This window comes from Buceros rhinoceros, unplaced genomic scaffold (genome assembly GCF_000710305.1).
Source record: "Buceros rhinoceros silvestris isolate BGI_N320 unplaced genomic scaffold, ASM71030v1 scaffold8104, whole genome shotgun sequence".
Lineage (NCBI taxonomy): Eukaryota > Metazoa > Chordata > Aves > Bucerotiformes > Bucerotidae > Buceros > Buceros rhinoceros.
Window position 1 is genome coordinate 61,657 of NW_010408861.1, and position 17,716 is coordinate 79,372.

A 17,716-nucleotide genomic window follows, 5' to 3' on the forward strand; every position below is an offset into this window, starting at 1 on the left:
AACACGTGTTTTCACAGGTCACTCCGACTTAAGCAGCAAGTCAGTTGTCTGCTAGCTCTATGCAGACTTCAAAACTGCCCTTGTTGGTGTTGGAACCTAAGACCTTGAAGCCTCTAGGGTAAGAGTAGGCAAAAGCCTGTTTTGGGGGTAGGTTTTCATTTGGTGCAACTACAGCATTTCTGGCTTTCTCCAATACCCAGCATTTTGTGTATTTCTTAGCTGTGCTACTGGACACTGTGTTGAACCAGAAGTTGGCCTTTTATAACTCCTTGGTTTGCACCTGTAACTGCTCTAGCAAGCACAAAAGGTAAATGTGTGGCATACACAGACTCATTTCTCTGTCAAAAGGAATCAGTCCAACAAACTTACTAAGAGTATTTTTCCATCCTGCCAGTAAGATGAATGAGGAAACTGAATCAGAGCTCATTGACAAAATGAAAAGGTTTGGACCTAGGTGTGAACAGAATAGAAAGTGCGAAAGCTCTTCACTCGCCTATACAACCATCTCATCTGTTTCTGGAAATCAGCAATTTCTTTCTTAATGAGTTTTCTTTCTTTTGGGAAAACAAAGCACGACTGTAATTGGGTGTTTCTCATATGTATGCTTGTTCAGAAGCCAGGTTTTTTCAACCCCTTTGACTAACATTCAGGGGTCCTTCCTTGGAAGAATCTGAATGAACATCCCTGGATCATTTAATTTTCTCTCTAAACTCTGGCAGCAAAAACCACGGTTCCTATTTTCTGGCTGTGAGTGGTTTAGGCTCTTATTTTGCAAATGCAAACTTTAAGGTTATTTATTAAATCTTCAACACTTTTATTATTGCAAATGAGTTACACATTTCCTCTGAAGACCTCAGCCCCTCCTTCCCTCCACCCCTCTGCTCTGGCCTCTCCCCCTTCTGTTCAACATGGGTGAATCATCTTCATTAGCAAAAGGACAGGACATCTCCTTCAGTGTTTTGAGTGACAAGAAAACATTTCTGGGAAGAACATGTCAGTCTGGAACAGCTGAATCCCAAAGGCCAGCAAGGTGATGCCTTCTAACATCTTCTTTGGCTAAACACGTGTGTTATTTTACTGACTCGTTTGTTTTGTTCTTTCTTCGTCACAGGAAGTATTTCCACAGCTGCTGAGCCCCAGAGCACAAAAGAAATCCCTACCTATGTAAACGGTTGAATTGTGGACACCGATATATATCTATATCTAAAAAAAGAGGAGAGCTCACTGCATTTGGACTTTTTAATTCTTCAGATGACAAAGGGTTTTTAGCTTTAAGCCTGTGCATGTGGACATTATACTAAGACCATAGTGGAACTGCATTGTACAGGTGTTCAATTTTAGTGGGGGGTGGGGGGAAAGGAACTGGTACCACTATTCACTCCTGCGGCCCTTCCCCTCCCCCTCCACTCTTTTTTCTGATCTGTCTCTAATTTGTAGAAAATTCATAATGATATAGGCCAATATGCATGGGGGTCTCTTCTTTAGGGAGAAGGGTGGGCTGAAATGTGGGGGGAGAAGGGCTGGGGGAGGTGGGAGGGGGTGTTTAGGGTTCCTGGCTTTAGATTTAACTGCTCTTTTAGCACTTTGGGCTGTGGTAGGGCTAGCCGCCCCAGCAGACTTTCACAGGGGACACAAAAAATCACACTGGAGTTTAAAGGCACTGAAAATATTCTTGGTCAGTCTTGTTTATGTCTTTGTTTGGACTCTGCCCTTCGTTCTTCTAGCTGCAGCTGCTGCCTGTGCCCCATGGCTGCAAGGAGACCATGTGCAACTGTGGGTGATCCCAGCTGCAAGGCCAGGCTCCTTCTTAAACAGCTTTTTTAGCCTATTTGCACCAAGGCAACCCACTATCGAGAGATAACGTTCTGCCTCCTGACCTTGGACAGAACAGAGCTAGCATACATTATAGGCAGGAAGGTCTGTCCGTACTGCAGCTGCAGGAAGTTATTGCCAGCATGAACTTACACTGTACTTTGTACCAGCCTTACACCTTCAATTTTGGCTAAGAGAAAGCCATGTTAACACCTTCAGCTGCATTTAGGACTGATGTTTGGATTTGTCTGGGAAAGTCCCAGGAGATCTCTTCCTTTTGGGAGTGACGCCAAGGACTGTAATTTTTTTGAAAGACACTTTGTCCATAGAATAGGGAGCAAGGAAAAATCTAAGCGCCTTCTTGGCAAACTCCCTTGGTTGCAGATCTGCAAACTACTGCCGTTCCGGGCAGAAGAGAGAGAATAAAGAAGGATTTGACCTGAGATTGTAGCCAGGCATTTTGAGACCCAGCACCACAAGACTGCTCTTGTACAAGGTTCGATTTCTTACCAATAACATAAGTTTGTATCTTACACTGGAACTAGAAATGAGGCCGCAGGACATGTTTGCATAGACTATGCAAGGGAACAGCAGGAAAGCAAGCTTAGCATACCTCGGACAAGTCCTCCCAGGACACCGGATATCTGGCAGCTGTTGATTTCCAACCCAACTCAGGTAAACCTAGCACCAGGATCTTGGTTTGAAGTGCAGAGGGAGAAAGGCAATAACTAATACACACTTAAGTACATTAGGTGAAGGCCAATAGAGGCCAGTTCATAATCATTTAGGAGGCACCATGATTCCTGACGTGAGTGGGGTTTGTTCAATAGACGTTGCACTTGGCAACCTGAGTCAAAAACAGGAGAAAGCAGCATGGCTGGCATTACCCAGAGTCCTGGGGCAAGGGTTTGGTGGTGGTGGTTTTGAATTCCTTTGTCACAAAACGGGCATGAGCCCAAATCAATCTACTTGCTGGCAAAAAAAAAAAGGTGATATCAAGAGTAACATTAGACCCATAGTAGTCAAAGGATAATCATAGCACAGTGTCCTCTGCCTCTTTCTGGAGTTTCTCTGAAGACAGGTAGAAACGCAGCAGTTTGAATGGCTTTGTTATTGTCTACAGCTTTAAGAAAGATGGAAAGTTTTGGCAGCAACTGTATAATACTCCCCACTGAAGTCCAACGTTAGCCAACTTATTTTTATAGTAAGCTGATCAAAAAGTTTTCTTAGAGTGTTGGAACTATTTCTAATTTTAAAATTACTTTTTTTTATGTACTTTTTCATCTTTTTCCCTTTCGTTAAATACAATGTAGCGTAATGTATAATTGCTATTGTTTATTGCTTTTACAGTCATATTTATTAAACAGAATATGTCTCTAAATGAAGGTCTGTGGTTTTGCGGCTCATTTTAGCTCTCTGTCCCTGACAGGGGTTGCTAACAACATTAGAACAATAGGAAGATGATAACTTCAAAATGAAAGGGGTGTTCAGTAGGAGTGGGAGAGTGTGGTGATAGTGTTCTTCTGGAAACAGAGTTCCTAGAAGCAAGATGCCAATATGAAGGTAACTTTATCAACCCTCAGGCAAAGTGCTTTATAAAGTGAAGCTTGGTATTGTTATCTCCGTTTCATGGATGGGGAAGCTGAGGGATGCGGAGGTGCAATGCTGTTTTTCTGGTTTCCAGACAGAACTCTGAGCAGCTCCCTGAAACTCCAGCTCCATTCCCTGCCCATGATTTTAAAGGAATCTTTAACAGAAAGTCCATATGGGGAAGGTTTCTTTAAACTATCTTTTTGACTACCCTTTTGCCAACATTGATGAAGTAAGGTTTACACTATTTGTAGCACTGTTAATCAGCTTTTACATGTGAAGAAAATGAAGCAGAGGAAGTTTCTGTCAGTTTGCCAGATAACAGAGGAAGCAAGTTGCTCTGAAAAAAGAAAGAAAATTTAGTTTCTCTGCTTTGCAAGTCGGGAAGCAACCACTGGATTGTTCTGCCTCTTATAACTGGCTTCTGGTTCACTTCTCTAACCTTTTTTGTACCCCTGGCATAAGAATTTATATATAAACATAGTCAAAGCTCTGGGGTTCAGACGTTTTCAACAACCAAAGCCTTAGTATCACACATCAGGTCCAGGAATTATGAGTTTGCTTATTGGAGGACTGTGTAGTTTTCATACCCTAGTGAAATCCCAGTATAATTCTCAGCCTAAAATGTTAAACCGGACACTGCAGCCTTTCTTCACCTTTCACTGAGGCTGGATGAATGGGCTGATACATCCATGGCCATAGTGCAGGTGACTCAGAGATACTTTGTAGATGTAACCTGCTTTTACAATTTAAGTGCCCACCTGAATTAGCAGGCATCTGTTCTGGCCATAAACAGTAAGTCTGGTTTTGGCAAGCATCTCTAAAACATTTTCAGATAATTCTTTTCAGCTTGTTTTTTGTCCTGAGGCAGAGACTGATTGTTATTTGTAGTTGTTGTTTTCTGGTTTGTAAAACAACACAACGATTCACTGCTAATGGCTGAACACTGAGACAATAAACAAAGAATATACCAAATACAAAATCTGATATGAATTTTCTCTGAGGATATTGTCATACCTTGAGAGAATAAAAAATGTTCCTTATCCTTTGTTAGAGCAGGGAGTTAAAATACAGTTAAAAACTCAAATAGTGTATTTCCCTAATTTGATCTTGATTCGCTACCATCATCTTAACTGCCATAAAACAGACCTGCAGATGGGACAGACATTGGCTTCAAAAAGATTTATACTTCTCCATCTCGCAGGACATCTGGACTAAGATGCTGGATTGCCTTTCCTGAAAATCAGTAGGTGTTTAGATCCTTTTGATGGTCTGGGCCTCAAACCATTGCTTGCTGTTAATATGTGACTGTGTTTAACTGCTTAAACTTCTGCTGGAAAGCAGACTTGAAGCATTTGCTAAAATGCTTATGCAAATGAAGCAGAAATTTCCAGTGACCCTAAATGAACCGTGTCTTGATCCTGTCAGCTTCTGCTGAGAATTTCTGACAATTACATTTAGCCTGGTACCTAGAGGTGATAACAAGGGATTAGTATTTTATCTGTGTGCTGTCATCTCATATTGAATGCGTGAAAAGTTTCCTTGCCACATTGTATCTCTAGATATATTCAGTGTTTTAAATCTTAGCCCTGATTGCAGAGCTACCACGTTCATGATGTTAGAAAAGAAAAGTTTGTTTTCCTTTAGTTAATGAGATGCTGTCCTTGCATTTCTCCATGAAACAGAATAATAAAGCATGGGAATAAATAATACTTGAGCTAGAACAGATCTTTTTTGTTTAGACCTCTGGTATGATCCTGGCCATAATGCCCAGAAGAAAAGACTGAAGTTGAATTGTTTTCTGATTGGTAAGATCAAAGTTCTGTCGAGAACCAAGCCACAGTTCTAACTTAAGCTTTCTCTTTTCCCTTATTTCCTACTGGGGAATACGGCTATCTGTTACTGTGCACTGTGCTGAAAGCAGGACATAGAGGATATCTGTGTTATGTATTTCTCACTGTGAGATTTTCACGTCTTCCTTGTTGTTTGCATTGTGGTACAGCCACCCCAGTGCTAGGCGCTGTGTGCGTGTTGGCAGTAGAGGTGACACTGTAACTGGATAAAAAGAACAAAATAAGGGAACAAGTTTTTTCACCACCTCTGTATTGCAGATTGAGTCTCACATTGTAATCTCGTGTCATTTTGACAAGTGGACTTGACCCAGACATCCTCTACATGAAAAATCTCGGCACTGTGTATGAGAGCTCTGGATGAGATGGACAGCATAACAACGTGTCAACAGCCCGACATCTAAACAGCACAACTCAATATAGGATTAATGACTTGAGTCCTAGGAAGTAAAGAGACACATGGGAGAGCAGCCAGCCTTCCAGGGCATTGGCTCCATGCTGTTCTGTCTGTGCAAAGGCTTGATTTCTGCTGGAATAAGTTAGAGAGATTTGAAGTTTGTGCCAATTCGTGTTGTTTTCTCTAGAAATTTTATGAGCTTTTGTTAACAGAGAGAGTAGCATGATTTAAATACATCCAGTCAAATATCTACCTTGACTCTCAGCACTTAGAGCATAGGGCTATGCTTGGGTTTGTATAATGACCTCCTACCAAGCTGTAATTGCTCTGTCATGTGTAATAGTATAGGAGCCAGACAACTGTTGGATTTCCTCAACTTCTCTGAGGCTGTAGCACATTCAGTCATTGTGGACACAAATATCACTAACAGTAGCCAAGATGTTACAGAATCCCAGAATCATTTTGTTTGGAAGAGACCTTTAAGATCATCGAGTTCACCCTGCACTGCCAGAATCCCTAAACCATTTCCCTCATCTTTTAAATGATGCATCTTTTAAATACCTCCAGGGATGGTGACTCCAGCACTTCCCTGGGCAGCGTGTTCCAGTGCTTTTACAACTCTCTGTAAAGAATTTTTTCCTAATATCTGATTTAAACCTCCCCTGGCAAAACTTGAGGCCATTTCCTTTCATTCTTCCACTTGTTACTTGGGAGAACACACTGACCCCCCATCTCACTACTACTTCTATCTGTCAGTTGGAGGGAGTGATAAGGTCTCCCCTGAGCCTCCTTTTCTCCAGGCTCAACAACCACAGTTCCCTCAGCTGCTCCTCACGGAACTTATGCTCTAGATCCTTCACCAGCTTCATTGCTCTTTGGACATACTGCTGCACCTCAGTGTTCTTCTTGTAGTGAGGGGCCCAAAACCAAACACAGTACTCAAGGAGAAGGCTCGCCAGGGCCAAGTACAGGGGGACAATCGCTCCCCTACTCCTGCTGGCCACACTATTGCTGACACAAGCCAGGATGCTGTTGGCCTTCTTGGCCACCTGGGCACTCTGCTGGCTCATATTCAATCAGCTGTCAACCAACACCCCCAGGTCCTTTTCCACTGGGCAGCTTTGCAGTCACTCTTCCCCAAGCCTGAAGCGTTGCAGGGGGTTGTTGTGACCCAAGTGCAGGACCCAGCACTTGGCCTTTTTTAACTTCATACAACTGGCCTCAGCCATCGATCCAGCCTGTCCAGATCCCTCTGTAGAGCTTCCTGACCTTCAAGCAGGTCAACACTCCTGCCCAACTCGGTGTTGTCAGCAGAGTTACTGAGGATGTATTTGATCCCCTTGTCCAGGTCATGGATAAAGATGTTAAAGAGAACAGGCACCAATACTGAACCCTGGGCAACATCACATGTGACCAGTCACCAACTGGATTTAAATCCATTCACCACCAAACTTTGGGCCCAGCCATCCAGCCAGTTTTTGATCCACTGAAGATCGGTGAAGATTGCACTTATCCAAGCCATAAGCAGCCATTTTCTCCAAGAGAATGCTGTAGGAAATGGTGTCAAAAGCTTCACTAAAGTCTAGTTAGACAACATCCACAGCACTTCCCTCATCCATTAAGTGTGTCAGCTTGTCATAGAAGGAGATCAGGTTAGTTAGGCAAGACCTGCTTTATGTATTGCTTATGTTGTACTTCATATTCAAATTAATTGTATAGAAAGATCGCAATCAGAATAATTAGCCTGACATGTGAGGTGCTGTATCTACCAAACTGCACAGAAAATAAGCTACCGTCCCAAAGTCCTGTTGTTTTTATAATCTTTTATGGAGAAGCCCTGAGGGACAAAGGTGCAAGAGAAGGAATGTTACAAAGCTGTTCAGAGAAGATTCACGCTTGCCTGCCTTCAGTACAACATACATGCAGGAAAAAACTCCTCCCCTTTTGTAACAAAATCCTCCTCCAGCCTTCCCTGGACGAAGTTGGATATGGTGGAGTTTCTGGGACTGCAACTTCTCTGGTAAATAATTGCTCCCCAGCCCAAAAGCATGGGCTGCTCATCCACAATCCCAAGGACCATGGCATTCCTTGTCATGCCCCCCAGGGGCAGCTGGAAGGTAGAGCTCTGAAACACTAATTGGACTGACAGCTGCCTCTGCTCTAGCTGCTTGCTGCAAGAAGATGAATAATGCATGCAGCACATTTAAATGTAGTGTCACAAAGTGCTTGAAGGGAGAAACACTTCGATTATTAACCCTGTCTGCATAGCACCGTCCTTATTCCGTCACTGCAGAGAAAGTTTGAACTGAGGGGCTAAACCCTGATCTCCACACCAGAAGGGTCTGGGCTGCAGCATGTCTCCATCTCTGCGTGTGCAGTGCAGTCCAGATTGAGGGTCCCTCCTGGGGCTAGGGCCGTCTCAGTGCAGAGTCCTGCTCTTGGCGTTTCGGCTGAAGCCAGAAACTTTCCTTAGCCTCTGCAGCGCATGCCGACATTTCACTGACTCCCATTTGGAGCGATTCCTGCCTGATGTCACCCTAGGTGAGTCGATGAAACAGCACTGTACAGAAGTGGATGCTGTACATCTTGTGGAATATACACACCAGATGTTTCAGAACAAATAACTTTTTCTCACTTTCCACACCTGCCTAGACCCACCCAGGGAGTGTGAGATTCAAACCACTGTAATCCTCCTTCATGCTCCCCTGAAGCTACAACATGTCTATAGCCAAGACTTGAGGTTTCTTCCCTTCCTTCTCTGGCCTTATGTGCAAGGTGAAGCTGTTTGTTCTGTGTTGCAGTCCCTAACCAGCTGCACCTATGTGTGTTTCTGGAAAGTGCTTGCTCAAGAGATCCAGAGGAAACACTAATAAACATACAACCAAAATCCTTCTTCAGACCCTGCTGCAGAGCCACGGGACTGGAGAGACTGACCTCTGAGACACTGATTTCTTGAACAAAATCTGGAGTGGGCCATTCATGGAGTAGGGTTTCCCCTGCTGCCACATCTGCTTGTGTAGATAGAAGAGTTTTCCACTACGTATGAGCTTGCAAGAATATAATTTGGCTAATTATTTATGTTCCATTAGTGACTAGAGGCCCTGGCACTTCTAACTGTGACAGGATGAAAGACAACTCGTACCCAAAATAATTTGCAGCTCAGGGAGCAAATTTTCAAAGCCACGGAAAGCAGTGTCCCAGACGATGTTTATACTTTGAAAAACATTTCCTTAATGGACAAGAGAGAGGCCCTTCCTGAGTCCAGCTTTTCTTCCTCTCTAAGAGCCCTAAAATACAGCAGTCAGGTTGCTGATCTCACTTGCCATCACTTTTAGCTAAGCCTGTACCGGGGTCAGAGCCAGTATGCCTGTTTGAGCTTGGATATGGCTGCAGTGGGAAGCTCTGTAGACAGGCTGCTGACAATGCCCTGTCAGAAAGGATGGCCTGCCTGTCCACATTGACTCATTTATTGACACTGATTTTTTTTCCCCTGGGTCTTCATGCCATGTTGACCTGAACACATACCTCATTGCCCTGCTGTGGGCCTTCCTCTCATTTCATGAGGGTACTCAAAGACTTAGCCCACAGCCTTCAGCTGGCCTCCCGGTTTATCTGTACAACAGAAACACACTCTACTTTTAAGGTCCCTCAGCCCTTTGATACAGTTACAGGAAGAGCTTGTGCTTTCTAAGGCACAGTCAGGGTTATTGGAGTTAACTTCAGGGGAAAACAAACACTGGTTTATTTTCAGCAACACTTTCTTGGTGGAACTCCTCAAGCGCTCACTGTATGTTGTGATATAGGAGGATTACATTTAGAAGCTCTTAACAAGAATGAAATTATGATCCATCCCTAGCAATCTATTTTGCTTTCCTGTTAATCTAAACATTTTTATTAATTAAAAGCAATGATTCTTTTCCTCGTAATTGCTGAACCCTTTTTTTCTTATTTCAAAGAATGTTCTGATTTCAGGGGGAGAAAATTTACTTTCAATCCTTAGTTTTACTTGAACTTTTCCTTCATCTCTATAGTACTTCTCCTAATTATCCTTTTTAATTGAGATGATATTGTAGGAGGCAGCCAACATTGCTTTGTTGACTTGTTTGTTTGAACTAGAAGATTATTGTATTGTGGCTCCTTTTTGAAATTCTGATTTCCACATTGTTCATAGAAAGAAACTAACATGCATTTTTTCCAAAACTTGCAGAAAAAGAAAGCCTCAACTCTTGAAAAATAAATAGGTAACACAGAGAAATGATGAGTATTTCTACCCATGGTGTTGGGTCCCATTTTCAGATCTTACTATCTTTTCCCCGGTATTAATGAAAAATCATGCACAAATAAAATGAGAGAAGCTAGGACTTGAGCACCTGGGGAAATACTACTACTACTATTTAAAAGCTCTCTTTTTTCTCCTTTTTACCAGATGATATCTGAAAGAGCATTAACATCACGTCTGCAGAGAATCTGCACCAGCTATCTACAAACACCTGCTGGTTGGATTAACCGGACGCTAGCTAGCCTTTGATTTTGGTGTGTTTGACTATTTGGGTGCTTTTCCAATGGACTGTATAAAATGTGCAGTTAAAAGGAGACTTTTAGAAGCATAAAGAAGACCCCTTGTGTGGATTCTAGTCATATTTTTCAAAGATCTAAAAAGGCTTTCTTTTCCCCAAAGAACAGATGAATTCAAAAGATTTGTCATAAGCCCAGCTTTGAGAGGCCATCAGAGTTGTCACAGCCCATTGTCATACAGAATTTGGCAGCAGATCTGAAAGATGAAAGTATTTACCTTGGGAGCATTTCCACTTGCAAGGTCTTATTGCCTTCTTTGCAACCTGACCCTGAATGCCTTAACTCAGAGTAAAAAAACTGTAGGAATAAACTCCACTACTCAGGTGCTGCGTGATGTTAGCGTACAGGCATCTTCAGAAAGAAAGGAAGGAATGGTCTTCAGGGAAAGAAACAGTTGTGGGAGCTACATTTTCCTTCTGTAATCCACAGGAATCCCTTTCCTTATCATCTTGCTGGTTCTTGTTCTGATGCAATGGCCTGAGATGGTGGGCAACCTGATTTGTGGTTCATGTGGTCCCTTCCCATGGTCCCTTACGCTATCTTCTCCAGCCTCCTTTGTCACAGGTATCATAGCTGAACAATTCTCAGCTAACAGTGTCAAAAGGGAGGGAATGGAGAGGTGTGATGAAGGTAGAGAGTTCTTTAGCAGAGTTGTATTTCTGTGTGATACTTGTCAGTATTCCTCCAGCCTCAGGGTAAGCAGCTGTGCCGATAGGTAGCTTTGGGAAGGACCGATGCCATTTTAGAAAACCATTACAGCGAAGCAAACCCTTGGATAAGGTGAGGTGGTGAAGGCAGTGAATCATATGGAGAACAGCACCAGATCCAGCTGAGAAAGTTCAGCTGAAACAGTTCTCAGGAAAGCTCCTTTAGCCAGAAAGACTCAGAGGCGCATTCCCTGCTAGAAGTGCTGCCTGGAGTTCAATAACACAGGCTCACCTACCAGAAACACTATCAGCTAAATAGATTGTGTCACTAATTTCTCACACTCCTCCAAAGTCTCCTCCACAAAGCTGTTCCCAAAGACTCCTACCAAGAAGACTCCTCTGCTGTCTTTCCAGGCTGACCCCCATTTATTAGCACCCTTTGCTGATTAATTGCTAAGACAGCAACTCTGAGGAGTGTTATGTCAAACCCTCTCCACATACAATGGAAATACCTAATTTCTGTGTTTTTAATAACATATAGCTTTTTTCATAAATGAAATGACATTAGAGGGAACTGAACAAACCCCCAAGCAATCTGTCACCTTCTTTTATTAAAAATTTTACTATTTTATTAAGAAGTCAGAGACTGTATCCTTTTTTTTTAGTAAAACAGTTCCTTTTTTTTTTCTAAGACTAGAAAGGCTTTTAGAAGACACTTACAACAGAAGAAAAATAAAAAGCCCAGTTCTCTTTATCAGAAGATTTTACTAATAAAGGTTACCAGACTGCCTCCCCTTCTGAGTCTTGTTCAATCCTAAAACACCAACCTATTAACAGTTTGTACATCCTGAGGTAAGTAATACCATCACTATAACTAATATGTATAAATGTAGCCAGAAGGTTCCTCCAAGAAGAAAACTCTGTGAATGCTGAGGGTGATTATTAGCATTTTTTTCATTTGTTTGATTAGAGTTCTCAGTTGTTGCAAATGTGGTCATGATTATCATATTAGTCGGCAGACAGAGTAATTATCAAAAGACAAACCTGCAGGTTACTACTGGATTGAAGTTAGTAAAGAAGCCCATTCTTAATTAAATTCACTCAAATATTTCCTCAGCCTGAAGACTCTTAAGTAGATCTTGTTTTTCAAACCCCTTTCAGCCAAATAACCATTTAACTAATTTCAAATTAAATATCTTAGTCAGGATATTGCATTTGAAAATTATTACAATATCATCTAGGGAAATGTTTTCTTCCCAGCTACAAAAGGAAAAAAAAATAGTAAATACAACATTTTTTCAACGGGATTTTAATTTATTTTTCTAAAAATAAATTCAGTGCTTGGCCACCTTGGAAACCAGCATCCTCATTTACCCACAAGTGTAAACCCTGTTCCCATCATTGCGTTAGTGTACCTAGGTCATAATTGGCAACATCTGTATCTTTGCTTTGCACAAATGCTCCGTTGGGAGACCAAACTGGTGTTATCCCTTTCAAAAAATAGTAATTTTTTCAAAGAATTGGGAGAGAGGAAACCAGACTGTACATTCATTTGAGGGAAATTCTGTCAGGTGTTTTCTAAAAAAAAATATAAAAATTTTAAAATTTCAATTTTTAGTTTAGTTTTAATTATGTTGTTTTCACCAGAATGGGACATTTCTATTTCTTCTCACTGAATTTTTCATTCACCAGAACAGAACAGCAGTGAAAAATCCATTTGTTTCTTGCCGGGGTGTTTGTAGCAGCCAGCGGTGTTTGCTACAGAGGGTCCAGCAGAACTCACATGAGTCTGTCTGGACTGTTCCCTGTTATTTCGAACTGTATCAAAGTCTGAAATCTTTTCCAAAAAGAGGAACTGTAGGAAGAACCTTCAGGAACTCAGTGCTGCAGATGGTGCCCTGCAGATGCGGTACCCTGCTGTGGGACTCACTGGGGTCAGGTCTGTGTCCATGTGCTTTGGGCAGCCAAAAGGAAACCCAGAGAGCTTCCGACAGTTTTGTTTTTCTCTTGTATGGATGCTCTGTTTTCCCAACTCTTCTATCTCCTGTTGTAGTTATACCAAAGGATGTTATCCTGAAAGGGTGGTCCAGGGTGGTTTTGAGAAAGGCCTTTTCATAAAGATGCTCCTATAGCAAGTGGACTTTGTAGGAAACCCAAGCTCACCCTGATACAGGCTTATCCACCAGGGCATGAAGCACCAGCTTTTGAAGGTATCCCCTTTCTCAACCTGCTCCTGCTTCTAGCCTGCAAAGAGAGAGTGAAGATGGAGTAGCTGTCTTGAGCACCAGAAATGCCTCAAAACAGGAAATTTGAGTCCAATTCCTGCTTTAAGCTTAGTGATGTCTGACTGAGCTGGGAAATTTCCTTCAGGAAGACACCTATTCTTAATTAAAAAATTAGGAATAAATTCTTAATTAATTAAATTGTGTCTTTTTGGTATCAAGGTTCACTTTCAGAAGAAAGTGAATTATGTGAGAAAATAAAAATTATTCTACAGGGCTCTATGGAGCTTTATCATGACAGAAACCCCATTCCATAGCCTGATAATAAGTAAGAGCACAGTGTTCCTCTTTTCTCTACCGCTGTGGCTATGCAGTAAAGATGAGTCACTGGAGGAAGTCTGGAAGCCACCGAGACTTGTCCGAGCCTGAATACAAATAGTAATAGCATAACATTTTAATCCATTTAGTCTAATGACAGGGTAGGAAAAAAAAAATCAATGGAAGAGCAATTTGGAAGGCAAACTGCAGGTATTCACATCCAGAAGGAATCTGTCAGTGTGAATTCACCTGCTTCTGGGGTTGGGGTTTTTGAAAATGTCCTGGATTTGTAAAAAGTGAAAAAAAAATATATAAAAATTAAGATATAGCCTGGATAAAAAGGGGGTTTTGCAGGCCATTTGCCTGCTTTTTGAGCAATGTCAATGCTTTGTGAGCAGCTCATTGGGAAGGAAAAGGCTACAATAATCACTACAAATACTGCATCCTGAGGCAAACTGTCTACTGATAAGTTGATCCACAAATTAGCCATAGAAATCCTTCCTTTGGGGAGGTGATTGTGCACTAAGCAATACGAGAAAAGCACTGCTTAAGTAACAGGACCTGAGCACTGATGGTCCTATTTGTACTTCTGCAGTGGCTTTCCAGCCCATTTCCATCCCTGTATATTATACTGTCTCTGGCAAGTATCTGCTCATCAGAACAACGTAGTTTAGCTCCCAGCCCAAAGCACTTTATTTACCTATCTCTGAATCTCACTGCTTTATAGAGCTTTAAATGATAAATATTGTGCTCTTCTAGATTAGAATTACCATCGTTCTTTTTTCTTTTTTAAAATCCTTTAATTGAGTCATCAGTAAGAAATTTCAGCAAGCTGAAGAGAGAGAAAAACCAGAATGCCTCCTTTATGAAATGAGAACAGACCTCACCTCGCTGAATTTCCAGCACACCAGGCCTCTGTCCTTGTTTTGGAGGAGGCTGAGAGTGATACGTTTGCAGTGATACGTTCAGGCAAACAAGAAGTCTTTGGGGTGGTGTCGCTTTAATCACTTCAGTGAGTAGGAAAATCTGGCTGTGCTAGGTTGTCATGTAATGAAACGAGCTCATGAATAAAAATCAGTGAAGCAAAACATGCTACATGGGAAGACACTGTTCCTCTCTAGAAGTCCTTTCAAACTTCATGCTGGGTGGTTTAGCTGAATTTGTGTGTAATTATACTATTTAGTCATGACAACATAAACAAAGATAAAAGAGTCATTAGGCTCGGAATTGCAGTCTTGTACATCCCGTAGGAGAGAGATCTTTAGCCACGAGTGGATATATCTTGTCAGATGTGAAAAGACCAAGCAATTTCTGATCTTTCAGTTAAAGAAACCTTTTTGTGAGGCCTCAGTTCAACAAATTCTTTTCAGTAGGACATGATAAGACAAGCAACTGCTTGTCACATTGATGGTTGTTGCTGATTGCTTCTGCTCCAACAAACAGACCATGGGTAAGCCTCTTCTCTCAGAAAAGTGAGATTTAGCAAATCTGCTAATTATAGCCTGGGTGTTAATGTAACCTTTGGCCTAACTCAGGCGTGCTTTAATTAGATTGCTTTCGGACCTTCTGCATTTGCATTTTCAGTACAAATTGCTGATTCTTCTCTGTTGCTTCCTGAAGTGATATGCTGTGGTGCAGCCGTAGGACCTGGTGAAGTATGGCTATGAGAAAACACATTAAGAAACAAGCGTAACATCAACAGGAATGGGACCAGGGGCTGGGAAAAAGCAAGGAAAAGGCAAAAATCCTGCCTCAGTGGCTGTCATTGGGAGATTGCCAGGATTTTGTTCCCATTCGTGATTCATATCATCATTTAGAGAGCACCTAATGACTGTTCAGACAGGATATTTTAGCTGTCCACACATTGTAATTGACCTAGAAAAGGTCAACTGATGTCTTACTGAAATCAGCGGGAACTGATTAAACATGCAGCAATTGTGGCAAATGGTATTGGGTGGGATAAAGCCAATGTCATTCCACTGACAACTTCAATAGAAATCTGACAATTTTCACCAGAAATCATCCAAATGCTCTTGGAGTGCACTGGAGTTATGCCATTACCTTAAATGAGCTTCTAATCAGAGCACACATCTGGATAGAGCATCAATTTAGTGTGTTATTCTTTAGCATAGAGAAAGATTATACTGGAAATTCATTTTGTTTCACTTATGCAGATGTTATTCCTCGCGACCACTGCCCTTCTCTTCATTCGTCCTCATGCCTTTCCTTATCAGAATGCCAATGTAATAAAGTTAACTCTGTTGTAGTACAGAAATTACAACCGAATGTTTGGAAGCTTAACAAAGGTAGAGGTTAAAATAAAACAAAAACTGAAAGCCAGAAAAGACAAAGGACTTAGCTCAAGCACACAAGAAATATTGATAGAAGACCTGTAAACATTAACAGGTTACAACTTAATAGTTGCAAGTGACAATTTCAGCAGCAGCATCGGAAAAAAAAATCAAGACAAAGTTATCTTGCTTTGTGTTTGCAAGGCTGGATGTGAGATGAAAGGGAAAGTAACACTACGGAATGCCCTAATATTCTTGATTTAAATTAATATGCCCAAAATACTTGGAGTGATGAATATAACCAAGAGATGGCAGCAGTTCATGCACTATTCATTTACTTAATCTAGTTTGCAATGTTATTTTCTTCCTATAAGGTACAAGGAAATTAAGTTGTGTTTAGCTTATGATGCAAATTGTTTCCATTATTATTAAAGGGAAAGGAGAAGCAAAGACAAAGGAGAGAGAGAGAAGAATAGTATGATGAAGAGATTTGGAAATTTATTTTAGGCATGCTTCCAAGGACTTTTTTTGGGAAAAAATGTTAACAACTTTTGTTATATAAAAGAGCAGAAAAACAACTGCTGGAAATCTCTTACAGGTGTACATACTGTACAGCTACACTAGAACTGGTGAAACACATTTCCTGTGATCTGCCTTGGTTTTAGGATTGTAATTTAACATCGTATTTTCACAGACAAGGACAACTGCTACCATCTGGAAAAGCTTACATTTGTTTTGGAGGCAAGATGCTCTAAATGATGCTCCAGTATCTTTAACCTTGCTTCTCCAAGGAGGGAAACTGCTTCAGGTACAGAGGTGGTGTGCTAGAGAGAACCAGAAGGCTCACGTTTAGTTACAAATGTGCACCTAAAAAGAAACCCTCCTGTACACTGAACCACTGTTTTTGATTCGATGCATACTGAAAGGCATTTCTTTCTTCAGGACCACATCTTGTAGAGGCTAGACACTTTCCAATGGCTTCCATCTATTTTATTGATGAAAAAGTGACACCTGTAAAATCTAGCAACTTTTTTAATTATGAAGGAAAAGTTGAAAGGACCTCATTTGTGAGGGTGGATTACTTCAAAGAGAATGTGGAATGGATGAGACATTGCTACAACAGTCAAAGGAAAATACTGCAGTTATTAGTCACATTTTAAAGGACTGAAGAGTGGGACAAAGACAATCTCCAACTCCCTGATTATTTCAAGGAGCAAAATTTTACATTAAGAAACTAAGTTAAAACATCTTGAGGGATTCAGTAAATGTTCAATGACGTGAGAAAAGATGATTGCATCAAGAGAAAACTTAACTCATAGCTCTGTAGTTCAAATGAATACAGCTAATCATAGACTCGCTTAGCTGACAGGTAGATAGCTAGATAAATATACAGAAAACCCTAAGGTATCACTACTAGATTAAATGCCTTTGCATTTTGAACAGCCTAGTCTACCATCACTGTCTTTCACAGCATCAACAAATCATGCTTTGCTCCCTTTACTGCATCAGAGGCAAAAGAATAGTCATGACAAAATCCAGGATGCAGATATTCCATCTAAATTGACTCTAGGTGTGATGGGTGATTGCTAAGTGTTGCTCAAGCATCTCAGAGCTTACAGGCTGCTCCCCTGGACAACATGAAAAAAAGGAGTCCTTTGTATGTGCGTATGTTTAAGCACTGTGTATGTACAGAAGTACATTCGTTTGGCCCATGGATCTTGCCTGCATGGTCTAGACTGAAGCAGAGTGGCTTAGTGCTGCCTAAATGCTGCCAAAGTCCTGGAGAAAGGAGCCGTCTGAGCAACTCTTGCAAATGCTGGTACAAAAATAAAGCTAACTCCTCTGAGTACAGTGTACTCTTTGCCTTGATGATTAGGGCATGCATGAGGGATGTGGAGGATCCGCCTACTAGTTCCCCTCCTTCATGATTTTGTTAGATGATAGGGAAGCAAATATCCAAATTCCCCATGTCCTAGCTGTGTGTGTTATTGTCCTGGGTTCAACATGGAGGAAC